Source organism: Rhineura floridana, chromosome 16 (genome assembly GCF_030035675.1).
Source record: "Rhineura floridana isolate rRhiFlo1 chromosome 16, rRhiFlo1.hap2, whole genome shotgun sequence".
Classification (NCBI taxonomy): Eukaryota; Metazoa; Chordata; class Lepidosauria; order Squamata; family Rhineuridae; genus Rhineura; species Rhineura floridana.
In genome coordinates, this window is record NC_084495.1 from 7,037,558 (window position 1) to 7,055,309 (window position 17,752).

At 46.7% G+C, this 17,752-nt stretch overlaps 1 protein-coding gene across 1 annotated transcript in view; it reads left to right on the plus strand.

Moving 5' to 3' along the window:
• Positions 1 to 8,088: 8,088 nt before the first annotated feature.
• The window catches only part of NEXMIF (neurite extension and migration factor), a 158,404-nt gene continuing 148,740 nt past the window's right edge, over positions 8,089 to 17,752 (plus strand). The window contains exon 1 of the mRNA XM_061598432.1: positions 8,089 to 8,141. The gene's annotated coding sequence lies outside the window, so the exon portion shown is untranslated. The remainder of the gene's footprint in view (positions 8,142 to 17,752) is intronic.

The following is a 17,752-nucleotide window of genomic DNA, read 5'->3' on the forward strand; positions in this document are numbered from 1 at the left end:
TATCCTTAAGATCTTTGGCCAAGGGTCTTCTCGGAGTACCTTTGCCATGAGAGGTATGTTACATGACAAAGATGGAGAGAGCCGAGGCCCCACCCCCTTTCAGGAGTGACTTTCCTAAGGGGGTGAAGCTGCAACAATAACCTCCCAGCAGCATAGTTGTTGCTGCTTAGTGGGAGGGGGAGGAGTGAGGCAGTGGGGAGGATTGGGCAATGCAAGTATATTGGTGGAGCCAGTCTTGTATTCCCACCAGTGTGCCTGTGCAGCCCCAACCTAACTACTCTCTCACCTCTCCCAGTAAGTGGAAGCGACGCCGCTACTTGGAGGCTATTGCTGCAGTACCGCTCTACCGGCCAAGCCACTCCTGCCCCCATTGTGAGAACTTACAGGCCTTACTTCTTCTGCAGTCCCTAGACTCTGACCTGGTGCTTCTCCCCGTGCTGTTGAATTGGTGAAGTAGAGGGGAAAGTGCCGGCGAGGGTCCCATCTGTTGCTCTGTGGCCTCTGGTGCTGTGGTATCTGATCCAGGGAGCTCTTGCCTGGCCAGATTTAGTGGCTTCTGGTCACCAGCATGAGACGTCTAGTGCAGCTCTGCAGTCTTTGACTTGCTGTCTTAGTCAGTGCTGGGTTGTGGGCCGTGACAGGAGTCACCACTGACCTCAGGAGACGTCTCTTGCTGGTCCTGCACCTCCTTACTGTTACATGCTGTTCACGTGCATTAGGAATATAGGAACACTGAATCAGGCCATTGGTCTGTCCAGCGTGGTACTCTCTGCACTGACCGGCATTGGCTCTCCAAGGCTCTTTGTCCCAGCCCTCCATGGAGTCGCCATCAGGGACTGAATCTGGGTCCTTCTGCCTGCAAAGCAGATGCTCCCCATCGAGCATGCCAGCAAGCGAGCAACAGCAAGAGGGAGGCACTGGCTTTTGCGATCTTTCTCTGGGACGCTTTTGTGAATTGGGTACAAAGGGAAAGAGACTGGCACTGTTGAGTGGGAGATGGAACCCCTTAGAGAGTTTGGCCCACTTCTTGCTCAACATCTCCACCCCACCCCTGCTGTTGTGGCTGGTGGATTAGACAGCAAAAGAGCTGTAGCGCTGAAGCACCTTTTGACCAGCTTAACGAGGCAAAATGCACAAGCTGCCATCACGAATTCAGGAGATGCGGGCAGGGGGAAAAGTAAAATGTAGCGTATTCACACCTTTCTAAGGAGACGGAATTGTCATTGTAGACTGGATTGCTGCAATGCCCTTTACATGGGGCTGCCTTTGACGAGTGTTCAGATTTACATCTAGCCCAGAAGGATGCCACTAGATTGCTGGATAGTGGTAGCTCAGGTGTGGGAAACCTTTGGCCCACCAGATGTTGTCGAATGATGACTCTCAGCAGCCCCAGTTAGCCTGGCTGGAGAGAACACCGCTCTCCAGTGTTTGGACAGCTGCGCTGGCTGCCTGCAAATTTCTGGGCTCAAAGCATTCTGTTTTCCCATCGTATTTAGGTGACCAAGGATGCAGTCCTGAACTGCCATGGGAAGAGCAGGGAAACATTTCATTAATTAATAATGAATAAAAATGAAGTTCAATCCTATTTAATGTGGGAGTAGCACCACATTAAAGTAGGACTTACTTCTGAGTAACCATGCATGGGCTTGCATTGTATCAGATCATTTTCTGCATCTTCTTGCTGTTCTTTTTATCTGTGCCCCCCCCCTCCTCCCGTTGTAGCTTCACTTTATTTTATGGAAAGTTGTACACTGCTTTGGGGCCCTGAATGTGTAAAAGGCAGGAGAAAATACAGAGATGGACGAATCAGTTTTGCTTCTAATTTATATGTGTTCACTCATAAGACTATTCTGTGAGTTTAGTTCAGTTTTTTAATCCTGAAAATTCACATTTAAATATGTTATTCTTAAGTTATTTTAAATAGGTCTTGAGGGGTTTTTTTCAGCAAGGATGTGTGAAAGTTTGTGGATAACTGTGTTCCAAGCTACACGTTAATTCAGGAGGTGCAGCTAAAGTCAATTTGTAAGGGAATTCATGATCAAAATCCTCAAGCCACCGTAATAAAAATGTAACTGTAATGGGCAGATTGATTGATTGATTGATTGATTGATTGACTAACTGACTGACTGACTGACTGACTGACTGATTGATTGATTCTGTAGGAGGAGAGATATGATCTTGCTAAAGGGGCAGCCGCTTGGAGAGGTTTAGTGCTGCTGTTGGGAGAAATTATGCAAGGTGCTTGGTACCCTTGACATACTGAGCTGAAAGTGGATATTTCTGGCCTATAATGAAACTCGCAGGGCTGTTTTTCTCTTCCCCCTCCCTTCAGTTGTGCATTAGGTTATGATCATTACTTGTTTTCTGTGTTGCTGCTAGACGAATAACTGTTACTTTAGCGCTTTTGTGCCAGCTGTTGAAATTTCTGTGTGTTGACTTCTACTGTTTTTTTTAAAAAAACAAAAAACCTTTAAAGGCAAAAGCAAATTAGTAGGCAGTAGCTTTTAATGTATTTTAATAGAGTGTTTGTCTGCAGTGAGGAAAGACTAAAAACCTCTCTCTTCTTCACCAATCCTTTTGAGGAGGAAGCTGGAATAAAATTCTCTCTCTCTCTCTCTCTCTCTCTCTCTCTCTCTCTCTCTCTCTCTCTCTCTCTCTCTCTCTCTCTCTCTCTCTCTCTCTCTCACACACACACACACACACACACACACACACACACACACACACACACACACACACACACACACACACACACACACACACACACACGTCTATGCACTGCCCACTGCAAGGCATCGGTGCTGCTCAGAAATACCTGCTTTCCGAAGGCATGTGCATTGATTTGTCAAAAACGGTGGCAGGTCACCATTAGCCAGTTTGGTCACACAGTATTGGGGAATGGTGTTTGATCAATTGAAGCCCAAGGTGTACCGCAAGAAGAATTACACGGTACAGCTTGCTTTCCTAGCGCTAAACAGAGAAGTGACTCCCTGCAATCTAATGCAAACATCTATTAGTGCTTATTTTATTCTCATCTAGTGAAATGTAATAAGCTTAAGTGAAAGCAGCTGCTTTCCACATCCTTCTATACACCTTCCCTCGCTGGCAGACATGCACAGGAAACAAAAACAATCTCCCCCAACAAGAAATGAGCCACCCAGCCCTGCATTCAGTGAGCAGCTATTTGCCTCCGAGTGCTGAATTATAGCTACTCCTCCTGTCAGAGGCATTAGTCAATACGTACAGCAGAAATGACTTGTAAAGGAGCAGAGCAGAAGGGTTAATGAGTGTTCTCAGCTCAGGAATGCAAAAGGTGTTCATAAAGCCAAGCGCCTGTCTGTAGAAATCATCTGCAGGATTGTTAATTTGGGCACCTGGTATAATTCCTCTAAGATTTTTTTTTTTTTGGTCGGTTGGTAGAAGCCAGCTTTATCAATCAACATAGACAGTTGCTCTGTATGTTTCATTGTTTTGATTAAAAAGCTTGTATAAATAATTAGGCACTTCTGGTTTATTGCACTCTCTCTCTCTCTTAAACCCAATTTGCATTTTCATACATGGTAAAAATGAATTGCCAAATGCCTTTATTTCATTTTGGGGAGGAAACACCTCCCAGCAATAACCAAACACTTGCCGCTTTCTAATGCACACATGTCGTTTACGTCTGCTCTCTCTCTCCCGCTGATGAGTCGGCTGGGCTGAATGGTTTGGATTTCATGAGCCCGTCTTCTCTCTGTAGGTTGGTTTCTACACTGGGGGAAATCCTGTAAAGAATTCACCTTTCACTATAAGCAAATATCATTATTAGTTAACCGAGCAGCATTCATGGCTTTGCCCTGATCTGGTCATCTGCAGCAGGAACTTGGATGGATGCTTGAACTTGCCTGCCCTCAAAGTCTTCCCTGTGTAATCCGACGGGTGATGGGACGCCTTTGTGTTTGCAAAGCCATTGAAACTGATAGTCTAAACTGGTCCACGTGCTCACAAGGTCCACGTGCGTGTTGGAGCACTAGAGGGATGTAGAAAGCTGCTTTGTACTGAGTCAGACCCGTGGTCCATCTACCTCAATGTTGTCCTCACACTGACTGGCAGCGGCTCTACCTGGAAATGCTGGGAATTGAACTTGGGACTTTCTGCATCCGAGGCAGATGCTCTGCCAGTGAGCCACAGCCCTTCCCTGCCAGGTCAAGAGGGAACTTGGGACAGGACTGTGTGCAGAGACGAGTAGTTGCATCCAATAATCCATGGAAGTGCATCTACAGCGGAGGGTCTCCCCCCCACACCCGCTTAGCCGATGGTGGCTGGTACTTGGCTGTAAGGAGCTGCACACTTGCCAGGTGGGTGACAACTTGGTAGTAGCCGAGGCTGGTGGTAGAAACCAGATGACTACCAACTCCCAAGGCCCAGCACCTGCCTTGCCAGTAGCTTTGGGGGCTTTAGGTCAGAAAGCCCAAACTGCGTGTTCATCACTAGTTTATATAGTAAAGCAGAGGTGGGGAACCCTCTTCACCCTGAGGACCACATTCCCTTGTGGGGAATGTTCTTGGGGCCACATGCCAGGGATGGACAAGGTCAGAGGCAAAAGCGGGTGGTGCAGCTGATTAACTCTTACCTTTGTACATTGGGCTACTGTCCAGCCAGGCACAAATCAGAGGGGTATAGATAGACTTAGTGGACAGGCACCTGTCTGGTATGCTTTAAGTTGGATTCCTGCATTGAGCAGGGGGTTGTACTTAATGGCCTTGCAGGCCCCTTCCAACTCTACTGTTCTGTGATTGTAAGATCTCCCCACCCTGGCCAGCAAGAGGGACCTTTAAGGGCACACACTAGCCACTGTTGCTGAATGCTCGAGGAGGGCCAGCAAAGGGCGTGGCCTGCCCTGGGGAAGAGACCAGGTAGAGGGGCCTAGAGGGCCGTATTTACTTTACTGGAGTAAAATGTTCCAGTCTTTTGGCTTCTCCTTCCATTTTTGCTTGTGCTGCTCTGTCCCCCTGGAGAGCTGTACTTGCATGATGGCGGTGAGTTCGCCCGTGAGGTGCAGAGGGGGGTCCCCGTTGCTCAGCACCTGCCCGTATGGGCAAATCTTGGAGATGCTGGAATGAGTGATGTGGGTAAAAATTTTGCAGGATGGTCCAGTGATGTTGCAGGATGGCCCTGCCCCACATGTGCCACTCCGCCACTTTGATCTGCAGAACTGGCGCTGTTGTAGGTGCCACGTAATACTTGCTCCTCACTTAAGAACATCAGCACAGCACAGCCTGCTGGATCAGGGCAGGGGCCCATCTAGCCAATCATCCTGTTCTCCTGTGGCCAACCTGATGCCTATGCAGATATTTTAGATTATGTCTCCCATCTGCCTCAGCCAGCTCAGCCATGTGGGTTGCGGCTAATTGTCGTCTAAAGTATCTGGAGGACACTGAAGTGGAGAAGGTTGCCTTTGCTCCGTGCAACGTTACTGCTTCCATTTGATCAAAACTTGGTGCTTGTGCACCCTCTTTGCGTTAACCTGGACGATGTCAGCAAAAACTGGCCTCTCTGTGGCAGATGATTGATATTGGGACTATAACACATGTAACTGCTTACCCTGTGGATCATTGCTGCCATGCTATGAGCCTCCAACAGAATTGTGGCTGTTAGGAATGTGGGAGGGTCAGGTGCTCCAAGACCATTCCATCGGTCTCTGTTTAGTGGCAAACCAGTTGGTATGCACACTTGCTCTGGAATTATGAAGCACAACTTTATTGAAATGATTGAGATTACTTAAATCTGCCTCTCTGTCTTGCTGATTTAAATTAGGCTTTAGATGACTTAAATCTGTCCACATTGAGGATTTTACAATGGATCTAATGTATATTTTAAAAAATGATACTTAAGGTAGTTTAGAAAGCTTAGGTGCTTTCAAGCAGGGTGGGCAAACGGATCTGAGTTTTAAGAGACTTTAGTTTTTAAAGGTGTTTGCTTTGTTCAGAATTCCACAGACCTATTGGGTATAGTAGTATCCCTTTTTTACAGACACGAAACATGAACAAATCCCTTATTTTCCGTATTTTTTAATTTAGCAACCCTAGGCAAGGTGCTTTTTCTTCCTTTCCGTTTTTGAGGTAAGAGGGCCTGCATTTAAAGAGAAGCTCAGCCACGCATCTCACTATCTGAACAGATCTCTCATATGCGGTATATCTCTACTTGAGCTACTCATCTGTAAACAAGAGTGAGGATCTGAACTCCCAGAATTATTGAGAAAATAAAATGCATTAACAACCGAGAAGCACTTTTGTGGGCTGGAAAGAGGGTTGCATGTGTTTCTCGTGCCCGTCCTCGCACTGCACACAGAATTTAGTGACTGGCGCAGTTAAACAGCACCATGAGAACCCCAGCTTTGTGGCTGACTTATCTCTGAAGATACCAGGTGTCAGAAGCTGCTGGTTCAACCAGGGAACCCGCATCTCAGTCCCCAGCGGTCCTGTTTGGTGAGCCACCAGAGCTGCAAGTTGTAGCATCTTCCTGGATAGTGGAAGAGTTCCCGGGTGCTGGAGTGACTCCACCCACGCAGATTGGCTGGTGGCTCTCCTAGCCGAAAAGGCTATGAGGGCAATGATGGCCTTCTCTGGCTGGGCTGGGCCTGGTGTGTTTCCTGGCTTGACTGCTTTGGCACTGACCTCTGAAGCAATTCCTGGTTCCTTGCGCCAATGTCAGAACTTCAGAAGAGCCACACTGGACCAGAGCAGAAGTCCAGCATTCTGTTCCCACAGTGGCCAGCCAGATGCCTGTGTGAAATCCAAAGCAGGACATGAGCTCGAATACACTCTCCCTTTGATGGTTGTCTGGATCAACCCTGACACAGGGCAGGGGACAGGCAGTAAGGCTTCTCATGGTCAGGGGGCATAATCAGTAGAGGCATCAGTATTCTGCAGACCTCCTTTCCGTCATGCAAAGCAAGCATGTGTTTAATTTGCAAATCTCACAACACAGAATGGATGTGTGTGTGTGTGTGTGTGTGTGTGTGTGTGTGTGTGTGTGTGTGTGTGAAATGCGGGGTATGTAAATACCTGACTGCAAAAGTTGTGTGTGTGAAAGAGTTGTGGTCTTCAGCCCACAGACTCTGAATACATCAGTGGCCCATGCTCTGAGATCAGGCTTCATTTCACAGCCTGAAGTCCAGTAAGCAGGCATGGATAGCAGGCCCATTCAGGGCTTTGCATGACAGTGTGGCACCTTGCTATGGACAGTGGAACTCTGAGTCTCCCACATCTGCCATGTGCATAGGTTACAAACTGAGGTAGGCTGTGCATGGCTGTGGTTTAGTTTGTGGCTGCTATGGAGATTGCTCTACTCTGTCTCCCTTCCAGCATCAGAGCAAACCTTGTGCTTCACTCGGAGCGATGCTCAGCACGCATGAACAAATGGCAGCCTCCACCGTGTGTCAGGTTGTTCCGCCTCCTTTTGCAGGCAGGCTTTGCAAGTGTTGTTTCCTGCCACAATAGCCAGTGATGTGGAGTGTTAAGAAATGCTCCACGTCTTCATGTCACACCCTGTATAAGTCTACTTAGATGTTACATAAAGAGAGGGAGAACCCAACACAGGGTTGTCATTTTCAGCGGCATGCCTGCATTGATCATCGTGCCCATTTCTGCCCAAACGAAGCTGCGTTATTGAGGCCACTCACTGGGCTCGCTTTGTCTGATTTCTACCCTTTTCTTAAAACAACAACAAACCAAGCAGGTGTTTTAACGTTAGGACGAGAGGACCACCGGCTCTGTTCTCGCTGAGCAGGGGCCTTGCCTCTGTGCTTGGAAGCTGTTTTTACTGAGGTGCTAATTGCAAGCTGCTTTTGTTCCGTTATGCTGATCTGTCTCATATACTTGTCTGCTGCACCCACCCTGGCCTTTGTGGTGTTTGATCATAATCCCATCTCCTCTTCGTCTTGTTTGCAGGTTTCCTGTGTTCCTAGCACAGTTCCTAGAAGTGTCGAGAGATCAGCCGGAGGGACAGGAATGCGTCTAAACAAGCCTGTGGGCGTTCCTTACTGAGGCATGGTTCCATGGTGAGTCGGCAAGTAATGCTGCATGCATGCATCTCACGTCCACATGTTGGCTTACCATTGGCCCACTTTGCTGTGCTGGACCAGTACAAGAACAGTTCTGGTAAGAGCAGGAATAAAATTAGATTGTTTGGATGGGCGGACAGACTCTGGTTTAGGCCACTGTATTGCCATTTAAGAGCTGGTATAGCACAGTGGGGAGGACAACCTGGCTAGGAGTCCAGAGTCTGTGAGTTCCAATCCCCGCTCGCGTCTCCTGGGCGTCAAGGGCCAGCTAAAGATCAGTCCCACAGTGAGTGGCTCAGGGGTTACGTGCCCTGCCACCTGTGCAGCCGTGGGCAAGCTGCATAGTCCCAAGGAGCCCAGTTGCCCCCCAGCTGGCAGTTGCGGACAAGGAAGGGGCTGGCTTGTGCAGTTGTGGCAAGCTGAGCAGGCCCTAGCCAGCTGAGGAGGACTAGCCTCAGAGGGAGGCAAGGGTAAACCCCTCTGTATACCGCTTACCATGAACACCCTATTCATAGGGTCGCCATAAGTCGGGATTGACCCGAAGGCAGTCCATTTCCATTTCCCATTTAGAGCAGCAGGTAGGGAATCTTTGTCAGCCCGAGAGCCACATTCCCTACAGGGGAGCCTTGCAGTTTCGGAGGGGGGGGCAGAGGCAAATGGTGGCGCGACAGATGTGAAGCGTACTGTTTTACAGTGGGCTACATTCCAGCCATGCGAAAACCAGAGGTTTCTTCCTGTCCTCCATCAAGACAAGCGAGAGGCGTCATCACGGTTCAAGAACACGTTCGAGTCAGGCAGAAGTACTCAAGGAGAATGCAGAGTGGGCCAGGGCCAGTGAGAGAGAGTCTAGAGGGTCAGGCCTTGAGGACTGCGTTCAGCCCCCATGGCTGAGGTTTCCCACCCCCACATCAGAGAGTTGTTGTTGTATATAATTAATTCAACAAACAAACACCCTTCTGTCCCTGAAGGAGCAGGGTGGCGAACAGAGAACAAAACACTAAAAAAATCTCAAAAACAAAAAATCTGAAAAACATTTTTAAAAAGAAACATCTTTAAAAACATCTTTTAAAAAAAAGCTTTAAAAACATCTTAAAAGGCAGTTCCAACACTGACTGGGATGAGGTCTCTGCTTCAAAGGTTTGTTGAAAGGGGAAGGTCTTCAGTAAGCACTGAGAACATAACAGAGATGGCGCCTGTCGAATACTTAAGGGGAGGGAATGCCAAAAGGCAAGTGCCACTACGATAAAGAAACGGACCTCCTGATAAGATGGTATCTGCAGGAGGCCCTCACCTGCAGAGCCTAGTGATCGACTGAGTATAGAAGGGGGAAGATGATATTTCAAGTTGTTTAAACTCTTACTATTTTGGGGGGAAAAAATAGTTGCTATTTATTTAAAATGTTTATATGCCACCTCTGCAGTGTTGGCTTACAGCAGAGATGAAAACAATAACCCCAAACCCAATGAAACCAAAGAGAACACCGTTCCGCCACCTGGTGGCCCCAGATGCTGTTTGACTGCAGCTCCCATCGTCCCCGGCCAGCATGATCAGTGGTCAAGGATTATTGGAGCTGTAGTCCAAAACCTCTGGAGGCCACCGGTTGGTGAAGGCTGGGACAGAGGGTGGGACTTGAGTGGGAGTCTAATGTTCCAATCCTCATTTACCCATGAAGCTCAATGGGTGTCACTGGGCGACTCACACCCTCTCAGCGTAGCCTACCTTGCAGGGTTTTTCTGGGGATGAAAGGGGTGGTGGAGGGAGCCATATTCACTCCATACATACTACTCTAAGCACCTTGGAAGAAAGGAGGGAATCAAAATGTAATACACAGTCTCTTCACTCTTGGTACCCTCAGGCAACTACATTTGCTAATGAAGAGAGGTTGCAGATTGAAATACGTAGGTGGCACTCAGTGGGGCTCTAGGAGCAAAGAGATAATTTGGTTAAGAGAGATGCATGTTGATTTCATTTCTTGTAATTTTATACAGCTCTTTTCTGATCTTGAGCAACACACTCATCTTTGCCTTGCCAAGCTTTTACCGTGTCAACCTTTTGCTGTTACCATGTGAGGTATTCCTGCATGTCCCTAATGAAAAGGAAAACCTTTGTGCCGCATTTGTCTCCTGACCTTGGCGTGCCTGGAAGCCATGTGCTCAAAGGGGAGAGCAGGGAGTAATTGCACTGTTTGCGCTTTCCCTCTCGGGCACTGATACCTGCAGCTCTTGTGCCTTGATAATTAAATCTGAAAATCACAATCGTTTCAGGAGAACCACGGCTGTTTCACTCTGTTCCTGCAAGCAGTGTTTCGATATTCTGTTAAAAATGTGTCTTTTAGAATAGATCTCCAGTAGATTTATGGAAATTAGATGTGCACACAATACCCAGTGATAGATTTCGGGGGGTTTGTCTGTCTCAAGTTGACAGTCAATGCTAGCATTGGGCCAAACTACACATTGCACATTACACATGAACACCACGTGGCAGCCAGTGTAATGTAGTGGTTAAAGTGTCAGACTAGGATCTCGGAGACCAGGGTTCAAATCCCCTCTCAGCCGTGATGCTCACTAGGTGATCTTGGACCAGTCACCACCTCGTAGCCTAACTCGCAGGGTTGTTGTGAGGACAAAATGAAGAGGGGGGAAACCACATGTGCCACCCTGGAGGAAAGGTAGAATATTATTATAATTATTTATTAGATTTTTTAGTCGATACCCGGAGGTCACCAGGCAGTGCCGGATTTAGACTTGGTGAGGCCCTAAGCTATAGAAAGCTTGGAGGCCCTTTGTTAAAAAATTACACCAGATATATACATATATTCAGTACTGTCGGGAGGATGAGCTGGGCTCCTGGGGGGTTGTCAGAAGAGGATTCAAATGGCTGGCAGAGGGAGGAGGGAGGAACTTACCCTCTATGGAGCGAAGCCGAAACAGAGGACATGCCAGAGATAGGGTCGCCTAGCAATGGGGAGCCTGAGAGCCTTGAAGTTTTAGAATCCCCCCCAGACATTCCCAGGCCCTCCCTTCTCCGCAGCTCAGAGCAAGAGGGAGGGCTGATCACAGCAGAAAGGCGGAGAGATGGTTTACCCTCAGCTCCTCCTTTATCACCCATAGGGGTATCGGACACTTCAGAAGAGGAGGAGGTGATGCCTCCCCCCTCACCACGCACACGCAGACGGTTGAAAAGACAGGAGAGAAGGGGGGGAAGGCGGGCAGTACCTGAGGGGCAGTTAAGGAGGAGCGAAAGATTGCGCGCCCGTTTAGCCCCTTCTTAAAGAACAGGCGGGAAGCAGCCCCTTGCTCTGTCAACTTTCTCCCAATGTCGCAGGACCTGTATCCCTGTATTGCTTCATGAGAAAGCGCAGTCTTTGTTGGACATTACTGTAATAAAACACGAATTAACTACAACCTGTGGTCTGGTTCCTGAGTCGCATCCTGGGCCTGACAAGTACACATAAAATTTTAACAGCCCCCCACAAAATTCTGAAAGTTTTTGAGGCCCCTGCGGATTATGAGGCCCTAAGCTGTAGCTTGTTTAGCTTATGCCTAAATCTGGTACTGTCACCAGGCGACCAACACAATGTTAGAGCAAGACAATAAAACAATTGGGCATCCGCATTCTGCACTAATTGAAGCTTCCAACCCATTTTCAAAGGCATCCTCACATAAAGCTCATTGCGATCATCCAACCTTGAGAACATAAAAGTAACAACAAACAAGCAAGAGCCTGTGACTGCTTCCCAACAGACCTTTTTTTAATGCTCAGAAAGCTACTTTGGACAAGGGTGAGTTTAGTCGGTGGAAAAGTGGCCAGAGTGACGCATTCTCCACCCACCTCTCTCTACCATGCCCTCCTGGAGTGGCTTCTCAAGCTTGTAAACAAGGCTAAACATGGTAGTTTGGGTCATTAAAAAGAATGGAAATGGGCTGCCTTCAAGTCGATCCCGACTTATGTCGACCCTACGAATAGGGTTTTCATGGTAAGTGGTATTCACAGAGGGTTTACCCTTGCCTCCCTTTGAGTCCTCCCCAGCTGGCTAGGGCCTGCTCAGCTTGCCACAGCTACACAAGCCAGCCCCTTTCTTGTCCGCAACTGCCAGCTGGGGGGCAGCTGGGCTCCTTGGGACTCTGCAGCTTGCCCACGGCTGCACAGGTGGCAGGACACGTAACCCCTGAGCCACTCCCTGTGGGGAGATCTTTAGCTGGCCCTTGACACCCAGGAGACACGATTGGGGATTTAAACTCACAGATGCTGGACTCCCAGCCAGACTCCTCACTGTGCTATAAACCCATCTCTAAAACATGGCCTATGAAAGCATGTTAGAAGACCCATGCCAAGTTGTTTCCCTCTTCTAGAGTGATCCCCTGCCGAGGTTTGGGTTAGAGGAACCTGGAGGAGGTGATGGGCAGGGAAACTGCCAATTCTGCTGCCCTCACGGATGGAGGAAGTCTTCCCACAGGGGTGGGCACTTGCTCAAAGCTTCAGCCAAGCCAAAGAGTTGATTTTTCTCAAGCTCCCTTTTTGCACGTATGTCTGGCACTTCCTTTGGCAGCTGTACACAGCCACTGGTGTCATTAGGGCAGAGGTGGGCCCTCATTGTATGTGTCTCCCCAGGGCCTCCCTTTCCTTCCCCATCTGTGCATGGCGAAAGGCGAGAGGCAGGCAGGCAGGCTTCTGTATGTGCTCGGAAGCACCGCTGCGCGCCGTGACACCTACAACATCCTTCTGAAAGATGCTCTTGTCACCGTGCTCCATGGTTGGGCCTCGAGGTGGTATGTGTGCCTGCTTGCCTGCCTCCTGGTCTCGGTCCTGCTGTCCCTGCATCCAGCAGTGCAAGGCCAGGGAAGCAGAACGATGAAGACAAGGATGAGGTGCAGAGTTGAGGCAGAAGTGGGGTGGGTGGGGGAGAAAGTGGGGCAGGTGGCCAGCAGCGGGGAGAAAGATTTGCTTCAGAACGGTGGCAGGAGGCATAAGAAGAGAAGGCAGGGCAGGGAGAGGGTCTGCAAGCATAAGTGTGTGTGTGAATGGATGCATGGTGTGTGCATGAGAGAGAATGAAGGGACGAATGTGATGCTTGTTCTGTCTGCGTGGGAGTGGGCGGATAGATGGGTGAGGGGATTGTGGGCAAGACAGAATACATTCATCTCTTCTCCAGACTACCCTCCCAGGAATGGCTTCCTCTTCTGTGTATTTATTTATTGAAAAACATTTCTATGCTGCTTTTCATTTCTTTTTTAAAAAAAATAATCCCGAAGCAGTTTGTAATAGCGGTTATAATACAATCATAATAAAATACATCAAAAATATATGAAGACAATAAAACGAGTGTGATAAAATACCCTCCAGGCGATGCAGAAGGCAGTTGGCATCCTCTGTTGAGGAATGCCTGGGCAAAAGGCAAGTTTTCAGTAGACGATGAAAACATGCCATAGTTTTGTTGCGTTTGTGTGTGAGGCAGGGAAAGGCAGAGAAGGAGACGTGGCTGCTTCTACACAGTGGACCTGGTGGGCCTGGGGAAAGTCTTGCAGTGAGCTGTAGATCGCTTTGGAGCTTTCTCAGTGGGAAGTGATGTACAAATTTGATAAACCTAAGCCACAATTAAGGGAGCCCAAAGGGAGAGAAAGAGGGCAGGAAAGGCAAGAATGAAAATGGATGAACTGAAGTTAGAGCGGTACAAGAATGGAACCAATGACCTCGGGAGGTGGTGGGTGCTCCAACACTGGAGGCATTCCAGAGGCAGCTGGGCAACCACCTGTCGGGGATGCTTTAACTTGGATTCCTGCATTGAGCAGGGGGTTGGACTTGATGACCTTACAGGCACCTTCGATTGCTCAGTGATTTGGTGACTCTAAGTAGATGGAACAATAGAAAATGCACAAGGCCCTCTGCAAGCAATCAGTTTTGGCCGGAGTTCAGGGAGGAAGGGAGGGAGGAAAGCCCAGGCCTTTAATGGCTTTGAAAGTTAACACACCAGCACTTTGAATCGAGCCCAGAAACTAATCAGCAACCAGTGCAGATCACACAAAACCGGTGTGATGGAATCAAATTGTCTGGCACTTGTCAGCAGCCAAGTTGGTAGAGCGTGTTCTTTTAGTCCAGCCAGGAGAGAAAGTTCTGTGCAACGGTGCAAACGTTGACCACTATAGGCTCTGGCTGCATTCATCACTGGCCTGCATCCCCTAACATACTGTCTCCATGGGAATGTGGTCCTCGACAGGAAAAAAAAACAAACTTTCTGTATCCCTGTTCTAAAGGATTTGCACCCAGCATTCATATTCTTCCTTTCAGAATGCTTTTTTGCATTTCTTACATTCCTGGGGTTTTTCTTCAGGGGCTGCATGAAGAGTTTCCTCTGGAGGCCTTAGTGTCCTCCAGCGAGGAGGGAAATGGGGTTTCCAGAGAAATGCTTTGTGAAGTACCTTAAATGGATAACATCTGGGAAACCTCACACAATACTGGAACTTTGGATATTGACTTTCCCAATTCTACGTGATTGAAACGTTTGGGTGAGCGATGAGATTGAGGGGATGGAGGCCCGAGTGGATTTGTTGAAATGAAAAGATGCTTGCATAGAAATCTGCAGGGAAGCTCTGAATCCGTTTTATGACATCTAATTGACTTGGATGTTCAATCAGGATGGCAGAAGTCTGGAATGGTGCAACCAGATACCCCAAATGATACTAGAAAGGAACCATTAACCTTGCTGACTGCTGTCAGGGGAAAATGTAGTTATGTATGCTATCCCTTGTACAGTCAACACAAGGGTGTTATGCTGAGAGCATACGTATTAGGAAGTGGTGCATGGGTATCTGTTAAACCAGCCTTGAATTTCGCACTAGTCTAGTAGCCATAGGTGACCCTCAATTGCATAGATGTGAATGAGCAGGTTGATGTAGGTGTGTTCCATTTGTACCCAGCATAGAAACCAAGCGGGTTTGGTAGAAGTCCTCTCCTCTGTGCCCAGGTTAGACATGCATTGCTCAGTCATGTCTTTGCCAACCCCCTGGAAGATAGTAAAAACCAGGGTTGATCAAAATCAGTGCTTTTTTAAAAATATAAAAAAATCAGATTTTTAAAATTTAAAATCGGATTTTTAAAAATTTGATTTTTGTATTTAAATCAGATTTCAAAATTTTCTTAAACAATTAGTAAAAAAAGAGTCTAGGCCAAAGGTATCACCATGAATATTAAGTATACAACTACTAATTATACTCTGTGAATACGTTGACAGTAGTTTATGGAGATGGGAGATAACCAGTCCTATTCTGCAGGTGGTGCACATGAAGTCCGCACACTCTCGCTCTAGCCCTCTCTCAAGGCCTTGCCTCTCGCTAAGTGCAAAGATAGAGAAGGTCAATGAATGGAGAATTTGGGGAGATGGAGTGGATCTGAACAAGGAGGGGACCACTGAAGTGGTAGCCCAGCTCTTAACAGCTCTAGCCTCTTCTGCAGCTGTACAGAGAAAGTTTTCTTCCTTTGGACTAATTCATTCTAAATTGAGAAATAAGTTGGGAACTGAAAAAGCAGGAAAGCTTGTATTTCTTTTCCAGACAATAAACAAGGAAGACAGAAGTGAAGATGACTGAGTTAATTGTACCACCCCAATATTTTCTCATGTTGACTTGGTTGAAATTGCCAAATTTACCTTGGCACAGTCATTAGCCAAAATGGAGACAATAGTCAAGAAATCAGAAGAAGGCTAGGACTGGGTAGGGCAGCTATAAGAGAACTAGAAAAGGTCCTCAAATGCAAAGATTTATTGCTGAACACTAAAGTCAGGATCATTCAGACCATGGTATTCCTGATCTCTATGTATGGATGTGAAAGTTGGACAGCGAAAAAAGCAGATAAGAGAAAAATCAACTCCTTTGAAATGTAGTGTTGGAGGAGAGCTTTGTGCATACCATGGATTGCGAAAAAAACAAATGATTGAGTGTCAGAACAAATTAAACCAGAATTGTCACTAGAAGCTAAAATGATGAAATTGAGGTTATCATACTTTGGACACATAATGAGAAGACATGATCCACTAGAAAATACACTAATGCTGGGAAAAACAGAAGGGAGTAGAAAAAGAGGAAGGCCAAACAAGAGATGGCTTGATTCCATAAAGGAAGCCACAGACCTGAACTTTCAAGGTCTGAACAGTGTGGTTCATGAGAGATGCTCTTGGAGGTCACTGATTCATAGGGTCGCCATAAGTCGTAATCGACTTGAAGGCACATAACAACAACAAAAACTGAAATAGTTAACCATTCAAAAATCCATGTACATGTTTTGTTAATGTTGTTGAAGAAGAAAACTAAGCAGAAGAATAAACAATCTTAGTAGTACAATGTAAAAGCCTGTTTGGTGGTGGTGATTCTGGCACATCGTGACAAAAACGTCATGATTAATTGAACAGTTGGAGTTGGTTCATCTCCTGAAGGACTTCACTGGTTCATTCTGCTTTAGTACTAAAATGACCAAATTATCACCCCATTTTTGATGAACATTAATCTGAAAACAATTCAGAGTAATTGCTTGGTGTGTACCTACCTTCTATTGAAACCTACATCTCTGAATATGTATTAATTTTATATTAAACAATAATGTACTTCTACTAAAAATGATTATATGGAATCTTCCTCACTAGAGATTTAAACTGTGATTTAAATAATTAACATTGAGTCCTTCGGAGAAGCGATTTAAATCATGATTTAAATCAATTTGATTTAACTTTGCAAGCTAGTATCTTCTCTGGACATATGGTTAGGTGTGAGATGGCCCATAGGGTGAGGGTCACAAGATAAGAAACCCTAACCGTGGTGGCCCTCAGACAGTTCTCAGCTGCACATTGTGCATTGTGGGGGAACTGAAATGGCCACCAGCCACTTGACACCACTTGCAGCCCTGCTGCAGCTGCCCATCCCCGCTGCCACATAAGCTTGCTGGTAGCTCACCAACAGAGGAGCAGGGGACACCAGGGGCCATTTTCTGTGGGCTGGAGTGGCTCCAGTGTTGAGTGGTCCCTACACAAATACTGTGCATATATACTGCTTTAGGATTCCGTTTTTGTTTGTTTTGCAATTTAGCCATGAACGTCTTCTAGAATGGACCTTGCCAGCCCAATACCAAACAAGCAAAAGTCAGAAACCGAGAATTTTCCTCGTTGTTTTGTAAATTTCTGCCCAAAGAAACTCAAGGCACCTAAGAAATCTGTAGCAAAACAATATAAAGCAAACAAACCCCACACTGAACCCAATTACAACCAAATATTAACACGAACTAAAAGCAAATTTAAAAGATACAAAATAGCTAAGAAAAGAAACACAAAACTAAGCCAGTGAAAGCATTAGTCAGCTGAAGGCCTGATTAAAGGACCATATCTTCACCAGCCTGCTGAAAGCAGTAGAATGATGTGGCCTGGCTAGGGATGGGTGTGTCTGTCAGTTTTGGCTCTCTCAGTTTCTGATTTTTCCAGTCGTAAATTCAGTTCACCACATTTCTGCAGCAATTTGCATTTTTTTTTAAAAAGAATCCTCATGAAAATTCTCAAGTGTTTCGGTGTGAATTTCTCCTAAAAACACATTTTTGTAGGCAGTTTTGACTAATGTACACATTTTTGTGAGCCATTTCTTGTCACATGATAATACATGTTATGTTATGTTATTTTCACTCCCATATTCATTTTTATTCAACTTTCCCCTAACATATGCAATTTTGTAGACG